This window comes from Drosophila melanogaster, chromosome 4, assembly GCF_000001215.4.
Source record: "Drosophila melanogaster chromosome 4".
Taxonomy (NCBI): domain Eukaryota; kingdom Metazoa; phylum Arthropoda; class Insecta; order Diptera; family Drosophilidae; genus Drosophila; species Drosophila melanogaster.
In genome coordinates, this window is record NC_004353.4 from 12,188 (window position 1) to 26,004 (window position 13,817).

The 13,817-nt window shown below is 35.2% G+C and overlaps 1 pseudogene, besides 3 other annotated features; it reads right to left on the reverse strand.

Annotated features, from left to right (window-relative positions):
* Positions 1–57: 57 nt before the first annotated feature.
* Positions 58–92: a mobile genetic element.
* A 360-nt stretch (positions 93–452) lies between these two features.
* CR32010 lies at positions 453–12,867 on the reverse strand (annotated as a pseudogene).
* Positions 1,462–7,899: a mobile genetic element.
* A 79-nt stretch (positions 12,868–12,946) lies between the features above and the next one.
* Positions 12,947–13,817: part of a mobile genetic element that runs on past the window's edge.

Genomic DNA, 13,817 nt, shown 5'->3' on the forward strand with positions numbered 1-13,817 from the left:
TCGCAGATAAATGATGAAATTTCTCGTTCACATTTCCACTACCATTCCCCGGCTCAGGGGAAACTCAACCATAGCATTCTCTCTTGCTTTGACTTCAGCATAGTGACGATAAGCACCAAGAGTCTGAATTATAAGTAGACTACCGTATAGGACTCATAAAACTGAAAAGCTGCTTTTATATTGCGATCAAAAAAGAAATTAATATTACGAAAATTGCTGTTGCTGGGGCAGGTGGATCAACATATCCCAACATATATTTAACTGTATTGCATTTTACCCTAAAATACGCTTTAATTAATGGTTTAAAAAAAACAGACTGTTTCTATTTTCTATTTCTATTTATTTTATTCTTGGAAAGTTATTTTTTTAATTTTTTGACAAGAATCTTTGAATTTACTTGCTTGCAATCCCACTAGCTAAGTGACGGGTATATAGAGTTTTCCCTTATTTTAATAATCTAGGGTCGCCAGTTTGTCCGTCAGTTCTTCGCTAACGAAGTTCGCTGTTGGCTCGGTATCGACTGTGTAGTCTAGACTCCCTTCGTTGGTCCTCCTGCTGCGTTTCGTCCTTGCTAAGGGCTTTGCCCTCTGGCTTCGTAGTCTTCCTGGTGTGTAGGGTCTATTTTGTTTCCATCTCTGAGTAAGTATAAATAAATTTGGCTTGATTTTTATACTTTAGAGAGCCGTAACGGATAATGAAATAACGCCCCCATACTCTAGATACAGTTTTATCAACAAAGAATTAACCGTATATTGTAATTTGACAAAAATGTTGTATATTTTTCTTCGTAATAAGATCGATAGGGCATAGTTCTTATAATACAAAGCCGGCTTTTCTTACATACGTATAAGTCCATACATTTTTTAAACTAAAATTTATAATTTTTTTGACAATTGTAAATAAATTGTTATCTTGCTAAAAAATAAAAAAGTTACAAAAATTTTTTAAAAATCATATTGATGTCAGCAATTAGATGTGCAATCACCATCTAGTGTAGCAGCAACATTTCCTAATTTTCGTGAAAGATGCATCTTTCGGCAATTAATATCAGTTTCAAGTGATTCCATAATCTTTAAACAAAGGTAAATAAGTGGATTAGACGAAAAAAATTACGAAAATAGGTTAAATAGGTTACCTGATCCTTATATTTAGTTATATAAATGTATAACTCTTTTAATGCAGAAATAGTATCAAACTCTTCGTTTTGCCTTACTGATAGCTGTTGCATAGCTGTACTCATTTCCTGGTCGCTTATTTGTGGAAGCCTTGATACATCGCGGTAAAACTCTTTGACCATAATTCTATAGTTTGGAATATCCTGTCATATAAACCAGTTAATTAAATATTAATGATTTTATTAAAATATTTATACCATTACTTATAAATATTTAAATTTATTATTTGTGTATAAATTTGATAAAGGTAATAATCTAAGTAATATATACCAATATATATGCATATAGTGACGTATTCACGCCAACTCATCACGCTCAGTTAATTGAATATTCGCGCCACCCAAACTGGGCCGCTCTTGTAAACGGATTCCCAAGCTCTCCTCAACGTAAACATCCAAGAACATCACATGATTTTACCGTTTAAAGCTATTTTCTGCGTTATCTGCGTGTCGATCGTTATTACTTCACTTCACAACCTTGGGAGATATTCCGTTTTTTTTCCTATTCTTTATTTCTGTAACCCATAGAGGCCCCTCCTCAATTCTCACTCACATTTGTAATCAGTCTTAAGTTGAAAGTTAGACCGTAAAGTTCAATAAGTCTTAAACCGATATTTAATAAAAAACAAAACCGAATTTATTCAGTGTTTAATTTATTTCGGAGTTGATCCTAGTTTAAATACGGATCATTTGTTCGACTTGAAAAATAAAAACTATTTAACTTTCAGCGTTGATCTTAGTTTAAATACGGATCATTTGTTCGGCTCAATTAAAAACTATTTAACTGGCGCAGTCGGTAGGATAACTCAAAGATTGCTTGATGCGAAAATATAAAATTTTTAATTCCTGTAATCTGTGTTATCCGCCAAAGAACTTACGTAGTGTTACTGTGAAAGTGAAGTGTTGACCATTAATACGCCTACACTTAAAAGAACAGTGAGACACATCTGTTTAAACAACAGTGAACTTCCAACATTTACCGGAGCTATAAATCCAGAATTTTTTTTGGTTACTCCGAACAAGTGAATTGCTGGAAAATAAAAAATAAAAAAAAAAAGAACCTAAAACTAAATATATTAAGGAATTACCAAATAAGTGAAAAAATTAAAATCTAAGTGAAAGAAAACATAAGGAAGTAAACCCAAATCAATCAGTTAAAAAAAAAAAAAATCTTTAATGCGAACTATTAAATAAGTGCATATAAAACAAAACTATATACACTTAAAGAAAATATATATCTAAATAAACTCTATCTAAGCTCAACGGAAAATAACAAAAGAAATAAATCTTAACGTGTTATCAAGAGAGGAGAGTTATAGACTTCAAACGTAACATAAGTGAAAAATCAATAGGAGTGAATAAAATTTAAATTAAGACAAACAAAAAACTGAAGATATAAAGTTTGAATAAATTAAAAATAAACTAAAACTATACAATACAAAAATAAAAATAACAATAATAAAATTATGAAATAACCGCTACTCACGAAACATCAGCAACTATAAACATTTAAAAACAAAAAAAAAAGAAACCAACAATTTTGTACTCTAATAAAAAAAAAAAAAAAAAAAAATGGCAGTAGCAGCACCAAGCCCAATAATACTGTCCGACTCGAACATGATTCAAGTTGAACGACAAATAAATGGAGTCGAACAATTCAACGGGGACCCACAGACCCTGTATACGTTCATCAGCCGCATCGATTTCATCCTGGCACTATATCAAACGACCGACGAACGGCAGAAGCTCACCATCTTCGGACACATTGAGCGCAACATCGCGGGAGAGGTCATCCGCACACTAGGAGTTACGAACCTCACCACCTGGACGGAACTCAGGACTCATCTGATCCTAAACTACAAACCCCAGAGACCAAATCATCTACTATTGGAGGACTTCCGGAATACCCAATTCCGAGGTAACGTTCGTGAATTTTTAGAAGAAGCCGAACGTAGACGGCAGATATTAACAAATAAGTTAGACTTAGAAAGCGACACTGCAGAAACTACCCTGTATAACCAACTAATACGAACCAGTATAGAAACATTAATTCTAAGATTACCAACTCACATACAGTTAAGAATAGTTAAATGCGAAATTCCGAATTTAAGATCATTAATAAATATATTGCAAGAAAAGGGAATTTATGAAATAGCAACTACATACAAGAACAATACAAAGCCAGTCTCAAATCCCATTAAATCACCTAACAATGCAACTCACAGACAAACAACTAACTACTATAATCATACAACACCATTCCAACCATCATACAACGCCATGTATCAACCAATTCGCCAACCAATTTCATATATACCACCTCAATTACCCAGAACTAACCCTAATCCGTTTTCCCAATACCAATACCGTCAACTTCACCCTCAACCTAACGTATCTGTTATAGCTCAACCTAGACCATTGAATCGTCAACATACATTTGACCAGAACCGACCAGGACTTAGTTATTCAAACGCACTAAATACAAGAGAAAATATTACGACCGGTGGACCAGCACTAAAGAGACAACGACCGTCTGACAGTGGACAATCACGTATGAGTTTTGATGAGGCTCATTACCAAGAAGAATTAGACCAAACTCATCAACAGTTCAATCCTTACATGCATTACGGGAATCATCCCCAATATCCTTTCGATCTTTACATGCCTTACGGGCCGCCCCCCAACAACATCCCGATTTATTACATGCCTTACGACCCCCCACAACAACATCGGGTTGGCATACAAGAGATGGCAGAGGCACGAGAAGAGCCAACTGAACCTCCTATGGAATTAATAACAGAAGCTCAAACGGCTGAGAATTTTCGGCCCCAAGCCTCGGAACAAGCCAATTCATAATTATTAAACACAAAGGACTCAATTTAAAATGCTTAATAGACACAGGCTCAACAGTAAATATGGCCACTCAAAATTTTTTCAAATTACCAATCCAAGAGATAGCACAGAAACTAAACTCAAGTAATGGCCAGTTCATTGCACAAAAGAAAGTAACGTTACCCAAAAATAATCTTTTCCCTAAACCATACGATTTTTTGATATATCCTTTTTCAACTAAATACGACTTGATTTTAGGACGACAATTACTTGACGAGGGAACTACATCAGTAAATTACGGACCCCGTACAGTTACAATATACGGACACGTGCACGAAATGATCGATGCCTTCCTTCCTTCAGAAGAAATACATATTCAAGATACACAGAATAATTCCTTTAGGCTAAAAGCAAAAATTGATAACCCTCCTAAAAGAATTCCAGGACCTTCAATATAAGAAGGGAGACCAGCTCACATTCACTAATAACGTAAAACACACTATTAGAACATCCCATAATGACCCAGTATACAGAAAGCCTTACGGATACGCACCCGGACTAGATACCGAAGTAGAAAACCAAATAAAAGAAATGTTAGATCAGGGAATAATCCGAGAAAGCAATTCCCCTTATTGTAGCCCCATTGTAGTAGTACCCAAGAAACCAGACATCTCCGGACAGAAGAAATACAGAATAGCCATAGACTACCGTTACCTCAATGAAATAACAATAGCAGACAAATACCCAATACCAAATATGGACGAAATCTTAAGCAAGTTAGGAGGCTGCAACTATTTTACTACAATTGACTTAATCAAAGGGTTTCACCAAATAGAAATGGACCCCGAGTCTATCCCCAAAACAGCCTTCACCACTAAGACAGGGCATTACGAGTATACGCGTATGCCATTTGGACTGAAAAACGCCCCAGCTACCTTCCAACGATGTATGAACGATGTACTTCGTCCACTATTAAATAAAATCTGTGTGGTATACTTGGACGACATTATTGTATTTTCAGCTTCCTTAGAGGAACATCTTCAATCCCTTAGAGCAGTCTTTCAAGCATTATCTAATGCTAATCTAAAACTCCAATTAGATAAATGCGAGTTTTTAAAACACGACACATATTTCTTAGGACATATGGTTTCTCCAGAAGGTATAAGACCTAACCCGGAAAAACTACGAGCAATAGAAAATTACCCCCTTCCTACTAAGCCGAAGGAGATAAAATCATTTTTAGGACTCACAGGTTTTTATAGAAAGTTCATACCCCATTTCGCACAGATTGCAAAACCCCTAACAACATGTCTTAAAAAGGACAAAAAAGTAGATAGTAAAAACCCGGAATATATTGAGGCATTCAAAAGGTTAAAACTCCTTATTTCAAACGATCCCATACTTCGATCACCAGACTTCAAGAAAAAATTTGTACTCACAACAGACGCTAGTAATGTAGCTCTAGGAGCAGTACTTTCTCAAGATGGTCACCCCATAAGTTATATTAGCAGAACACTTAACGACCATGAAACAAACTACAGTACGATTGAAAAAGAACTACTAGCTATTGTTTGGGCAACGAAAACGTTTAGACACTATTTGCTAGGTCGACATTTTGAAATAGCAAGTGATCACCAACCGTTGTGCTGGTTGCACAAGATGAAGGAGCCCAACGCTAAATTAACAAGGTGGAAATTCAGACTTGCAGAATACGACTTCGATATTAAATACGTCAAAGGCAAAGAAAATCATGTAGCAGATGCCCTATCCAGGATTACTATAGAGGAAGCGTTCTTTACGGAAGCTACACAGCACAGCGCCCAAGAAGACAACCAGAATTTAATTTCCCTAACAGAAAAAGCGGTAAATAATTACAATAGACAAGTCATTTTCACTAAGGGACCAGAAAAAGTAAAACAGGAGAATTATTATAAGAAAAAGATCATTCATATTTCGTACGAAACACTCACTCATAAAAAAGCCAAACAGTATTTGATAGATTACTTCGTAAACAACCACAGCGCTTTATACATAGACAGCGACGCTGATTTTGAAACAATACAGGCAGCCCATAAAGAAATTATCAACCCAAGCACCACAAAGGTAATTAGAAGCCTAACTTTACTAAAAAACATTAAATCATATGCAGAATTTAAGGAATTAATCCTTCAATCCCATGAAAAGTTATTGCACCCAGGAATCCAGAAAACTAAGAAATTATTTAGTGAAAACTACTTTTTTCCAAATAGCCAACTACAAATCCAAAACATTATAAACGAATGTCAAGTTTGTAATCTAGCAAAGTCAGAGCATAGAAATACCAAAGTCCCATTTAAACTCACGCCAAGTATAGAATTCTGTAGAGACAAATTCGTTATAGATATTTATTCAGCCGAAGGCAAACACTATTTGAGCTGCATAGACACTTATTCAAAATTCGCTACACTAAAGCAGATAAAAACCAAGGACTGGATAGAATGCAAGAACGCCCTGATGCGCATATTTAATCAATTGGGAAAACCGAAGCTATTAAAAGCAGACAGAGATGGTGCATTTTCAAGTCTAGCATTAAAAGAATGGTTAGAAACAGAAGGAGTAGAACTACAGCTAAATACCACAAAAACAGGAGTAGCAGATATAGAACGTTTTCATAAGACCATTAACGAAAAAATAAGAATAATCAATACTATGAAAAATACTGAAACAGACCTGAGTAAAATAGAAACTATACTTTATACTTACAATCACAAAACAAAACATGACACCACGGGACAAACGCCCGCTCACATATTCTTATACGCAGGACAACCTACCTTGAACACGCAGAACCTAAAGAGAACTAAAATAGACAAATTAAACAAAGGTAGAGAAGACCACGATATCGACACAAGATACAGAAAAGGACCATTACAAAAAGGCAAATTGGACAACCCATATAAACCAACCAAAAACGTAGAACAAACAGACGCTGACCATTACAAAATTACTAATAGAAACAGAGCTATGCATTACTACAAAACACAATTCAAAAAACGAAAGAAAATTAATCAAACCCATACCCCGACTCAAATGGCTACCAGTTAGACTACACAGATTCACAATTATATTTTGAAAAAAGAAAACAAAGTGTATAGTAATGAAAATAAAGAAATAAACAATGAATGTGTCACCAATATAATTAAGCACCTAAATCCAATCTGTAATTTTAAGCCAATACCCACAAATGAATTAATGAAATATATAGAATAATGATGTATACAAAACTAAAATTAAGAAAAAACTAAAAAAAAAAAAATCAGGACATACCACCACAAACTGGAATGGAAGAAGTTCCACTACCCTTACTATATCCATCAGTCCCAGCCCAAGTATAGGCTTATCTTTAAGGGAAGGGAAGTGACGTATTCACGCCAACTCATCACGCTCAGTTAATTGAATATTCGCGCCACCCAAACTGGGCCGCTCTTGTAAACGGATTCCCAAGCTCTCCTCAACGTAAACATCCAAGAACATCACATGATTTTACCGTTTAAAGCTATTTTCTGCGTTATCTGCGTGTCGATCGTTATTACTTCACTTCACAACCTTGGGAGATATTCCGTTTTTTTTCCTATTCTTTATTTCTGTAACCCATAGAGGCCCCTCCTCAATTCTCACTCACATTTGTAATCAGTCTTAAGTTGAAAGTTAGACCGTAAAGTTCAATAAGTCTTAAACCGATATTTAATAAAAAACAAAACCGAATTTATTCAGTGTTTAATTTATTTCGGAGTTGATCCTAGTTTAAATACGGATCATTTGTTCGACTTGAAAAATAAAAACTATTTAACTTTCAGCGTTGATCTTAGTTTAAATACGGATCATTTGTTCGGCTCAATTAAAAACTATTTAACTATATATGTATTCACATTTAAAAAAATGAAAGGGAAAAGAATTTGAAGTCTAATTGTATAAATTGTTTTTAATTTGTTTTATTCTCATTAGACCTCGATAATAGGTCTTTTGTGTGATTAATTAATTTGATAGACTCCTTACTTACAAGAAAAGAAGAAAACAGAAGGTTTACCAGGTGTTCCCTTTATCCGTTACTCCAGTAAAGCGAGGGTGAACTAAATTTTTAAGCGTTGAAGAGGCCGTCTTGGTATTGGATCTTCCATGCTTAATGTCAACGTTCTATATTTTCATACGGACGGACATGGCCAGATCGACTCGCATATTGATGCTGATCAAGAATATTTATATTTTACATGATCGGAAACGCTTCATTGCTCTACGAGTAACGGGTACAATAATTTAAAACAAACATATTAAAAGTATAGCAAAACCCTATATGAAGGACTAAAATTTTATCGCATTTTAAAATTTGTTGCATTAAAATCTTTGATAACCTTTCGTTGAATTAGGTGCTTCGACTTTTTTTACCCTAAGAACAATTTCGATTTGGCATACATTGAAAACGTAGAAACTCAACCCTGCATTCATTCATAGAACTTATAAAGAGCTACATCTTCGAAAATAAAAAAAAGGTTTGTTTTTAAGACTTAATGCGTACAATGTCGCTTTCGACATTAGGGTATTGCTAGAATTAATATTCGCTTTGTTGTTTACTTTTCCAAACAAACATAATGGGTAAACCAAAAAAATGGGAAACGTCAGTATTAAGTGCTATCGAAAACGTTTAGAATATGGAGAATCTAGTTGTTATTACCAAAACGCATAAATACTAAGCATATACTAAAACAAAATAGAAAAAGATAATGTTTATTTTAGACTCACCTTAGCAAACAGCAACTTATTCGACGGCGAATCTTTTCCAAGTCTGTGCTCTGATGTTGAACAAGCGTCCATAAATGTTTGTGCAATGACACTTAAACAGGAATCAACGCTGTATGTTTTATTTACATCAAATATAAAATCCGGATTTTTTATAAAATTAACCCAGAATCGAAGGGGCAAACAATTTGACTTCCAAGCGTGCACAATATCAGTATCAGCAATATCATGGCGTCGCGCAGCTTCATCAAGTAAGTCAAAGAGCCATTTAACGGCAGGTGGCAACTCCTCATTAACAGTTAAAATAATTGAGAAAAAATCATCAACAAATTTTTGTATAGTTCCTTTTGTGGCCAGAAGACGTGTAAGGTAAACTTCTGGTATTGTTTTGTTCACCCTGTCATTACAATTATTAACGACATGCGATTGAAATGCTGGTGATCCTCCGGATAACACGGAATTTTTAATGTTCATATAATGATCAGGTATATTGGGCTTAACAAGATGGTAAACCCGGGGCTGCTGCAAACCTGATTCGATATCATTATTAATTATAATATGACTTTGCGAATTGTTTATAAAATAAACTGCAAAAAGGCAAAACAATTAATTAAAAAATTTTTAGATATTGGGCTTAGTACTTACAATTGTGGTATGGTGCCGAATTTTGGTTTTTACTGTATGGTATATGATAATTATCATTTTGACGTGCAATTAGTGACATTACTGCAGATTCTTTGACTCCATAATGAGCTAATGTGTTAAGGCGCTTCCATCCGTTAACGGTTTTGGTTGTCAAGTCTTCATCTTGTAATGTAAGATGACCTCCTCGGCCGTGCCTCCATTCTAAGTCTACTTCGTTTACAGATGGCCTCATAGAGAAAGGAGTGTTTTTAAAAATTGCGTCGAGGATTTTAAGCTTAACTTGAGAAATGGTATCCCAATCGTTAACGCGACATTGGACTTTTTCATCAAGATCATCTTGTAAAATATGCTATATTACAACAGAATGGGTAACTTGTTCATGCAGAAGACGTTCTTCTAAAAGGGAGTAACGGGCATCGTTGGTTATTGCGTCCACTAAACCCTTTTCAATTTGATGCTTTATTGCTTTGAAGAGCAAAAATAAATTTGATCCGGCGTACTCTTTCAGGTAATCGTACATACAAATTGCTAGGTAGTTGGTCAACATTTTTTCAACAACGCTTTCAGTACGCCTTAGCATCAGCTGAGGATGTTTGCTGGCAAGTGATTTATCTATCAAACGTAATAAAAGGGACTTCAAAATTTCTGTGGCATATTCCATCTTGTTCATTAAAACAACCATTATTAATGAGGCAACGTTAACTCGGTCTCTAATAGAAAATGATGAACGTTGAGCTTCTAATGTTTCTATGAACATTAATAAAAAATCTTTATTGCCAATCAGTTGTTCAAAATGTACCATAGCTGCGTCATAGTTAGTCTGTGGGCTACCTTCACGAAATTTTGGAGAATTTAAAATAGGATGATCTGATACACCAGGGAAAAACACCTTCATAATATAGTTGACGTGATCTAAAGTTGGTATGCCTGTGCTCTCCAAATCTGCTGTTAGGTCGGTCATGTCCGTTTGGAGCTTAGCGAATGCCTGTTTACACTCAGAACGTACGTTGCTTTCTAATGTAATCATCTGTATCTGAATACGTTTATACTCGCGTTTTGCTTGTGTTGATTTCCTTCTGAATATTATAAGTACAATTACAAAAACAACGACCAGAAGTGCTACCGTTAATATGCCGACTAACAAGGCATGTGAGAAAACATAGGGTTTATTTAAATCATACTTAAGATATCCTATTACAAAACGAAGATTTCGACCTACTTTAACGACAACAAGAGGTAAATCAGTTGATTGATCCACACCATTTTCATCAGTTGGAAGTGGTTGTTGCTCCGGCGGAATGCATAAAAGTTGGTTAAGTGCCAGGCTGGTAATATTGCATTGGGAAGTTCCAATAGTTACATTTACATCGTACTCATCAGCTGCCAAGTTTAATAGCTCGCCTTCTATGACCAAGCTGTCACCCTTGTAGAGTTTAACGTCGTCGTTGGGAAATGGCAAATATTTTGGGTCTGCTAAATAGACAATAGTGCTCCTTATGTCATGAAAATATTTATTCAAGTTTCGAACTAGTTGTACATTGTCCATTACAAAACTTAGTTGTAAGTTTAATTGAGTTTCATGAACCTTAACGAATGTGGTGACGTCCATATTATTGTTAACAAAATAGTTGGCTGAAGATCCTGCATTTGTGTATAAGCGAAAAGTGTCTCCAAAGTCGGCTCGCCGCTTTTTTCTATCATATTCATTTTTATACCTGGTTTCAGTTTGAAACGAAGAATTTTGTAAGTGCAATTCAGTATCCATCTTTCTGTTCGTCTTTTTAAAAGTCTCAAATTTGTAATTTACCGGAGGAGATGGACATTCCATTTGATTAGAGTTGATCACCACACAAGATGTTTTATTTACTCTTTCATTGTCATAAAACACTTCTAGTTCAGGTTTTTGGATGGAATTAAGATATATTCCATGAACGGTGAGGACTCGACCACCACTTTTAAAACTACGCAATGGCTTAATTTGCATTATACGCGGGTCCTGTGTATAGTTAAAAATAGAGCAGGGTTGCCGTGGTAGCGAACGGAGTTGATAAGAACCAAAATTACTTCGAGTCGGATTTGTATTGGTAATGCTTGGGGTTGAGATCTGGCATTCTAGCGTTCTGTTCGCACCATCAATAACTAGATGAAGGGACCGTATTGGTTCAGGTTGGGTCGCTTCTGATGTAGTACAACTAACTTGGGATGATGAAGCTTGTGTAACATCTATATGACACTCATACTCATCTAAAAATGCTCGCATAGTTGAGCCAATGTTCAAAAACTTCCCAATTACAGACAATTGTGTCCCTCCCGACCTAGGGCCAATTGTGGGATATAAACCTGTTAACAGCACATTCTTAAAATGAAACTGAACACTTGATTCAGTAAACCCGGCATCATTTGCAACTTTTATGGGTGCAGACATTTCGTACAGTGATGCTCCAGTCCGGCATTCAATTTTTACCGATATTTGATAATTTTCTAGTTCACAAGGCACAGAACCAATAAATATTTTGCCACGAACATCTTCCTCTCTTATGCCCAAATTACTTCCTTCAATTGTAATAAGAGTTCCACCCTCGACTGGCCCAGATAATGGTTTAATAATATCAATCCGTGGTAATGGGCACTCGTTTTCTATAGCGGATTTAGATCCTGAGCTGATAGAATTTTTATCAGCTATGCAAGTTTCATTATATACACATGAGTTGCTGGAGTTGGATCTCGAGTTACGCACAAACTGCAATCAGGGTGTTCCCGATGGGAGCCCAACACGTCACACTTGTATAATGTAACAATTGCGGTGTCCACATAATGCTGGAAGTTCCATGTAACTACAACCTTCGCCTGATATTCATGTGTATTAATCTCGTAGAAATATGGTGTTTTTTCGCAAACTACAATTTTATTTGACTCAACGTGAGCAGGGAGTAGCATCTGAGCAGCTTCAATATGTATTGTACATAAAAAACCAGCATGTGCGCTCTTGGGTTTTGGTAAATTTTCAATCTCTAGCCGAATTTCTATTGGCACTCTTACGGGTAGAAGTATTTCCGGATGATTTTTTTTTAAGTGGGGGCAGTGACCAACAGTACTTACAGCATTTTCTATGTTACGGCATTGCAAAGACTTGTGAACGCACTTATTATCAAAAATACACCAGTTGCAACCCCAGGAACTTTGTAGACACTCCTGGCAATTTCCATGATGCGAGCAGTCAAAAAAAGCAAAATTCCTTGATACAAAGTCCTTATTTGTCTCCGAACTTCTTACTGACAATGGCACCAAAATATGATCAGTGTTTGTTGGTATTAATGGTCTTTCATCTAATGGGGGAGTAGCACATCCGAGTCCGTTTTCCAGAATTTCGGCATCAATGGGGGTGGAATTTCCAAAAACACATCGGTATTTTGCAAGAACAAGAAACTTATTATTAATTACAGCTATGTATCCAGTTACACCAATAAATTTCCGTCGCCGTACTTGTTAGTCTTAATAATACCCGTACTCGTAGAGTAAAAGCAAAGACACTAGAATAACAAGATGCGTAACGGCCATACATTGGTTTGGCACTATGCAGCCACTTTTTTGGTGACGGCCAAAATTACTCTCTTTCGGCTCACTCCCGCTGAGAGCGTAAGAAATCTAAAAATATAATTTGCTTGCTTGTGTGAGTAAAAACAAGAGACGAGAACGCGTATATGAGTGCGTGTTGTGCTAGAAGACGATTTTCGGGCCGAAATCAATTCTGATCGAAGAAACGAATTTACATGGTACATATTAGGGTAGTTTTTGCCAATTTCCTATCAATATGATAAAATAAAAAAATTTTTAAAAATTCGCGCCCTGACTATTATAACTTGAAAGTTTTTTAAATTTGTTTGTTAAAATTTGTTATGTTTAATTCTAATTTGTCTGACAATCTGACATCTGACAATTTTTTAAAAGCGAAATATTTTTTTAAACACTTTTAATGTTAATGTTACATCATTTTAAGTCAAATGACTTATTAAATATACTAATTAATTAAAGGAAGTACAATAGAAATTATTATAACTACTGTAATTTCATAAATTTCATAAAAATATGATAACTAGAATTATTCCAGTGTCTTTGCTTTGTTCATATCTTGAGGCACGAAGTGCGGACACAAGCACTCAACAATCATTGCCTTATTAATTTTTCACACGCCGCAAGATGAATACTCTAATGACAAATATTCTTATATAAAGTCATTTTTGAAATTTATTTTTGTGATAATATGTACATAGATTTGGCTATTTCTCTTATATTTTTAAATAATAATAACGTTAAGGCAATGCAAACAAGAATTTTTCGCATGGTGCCAATTGATCAAAAATAATACAGATTTAAAGTCTAAGAACTTCTAGGG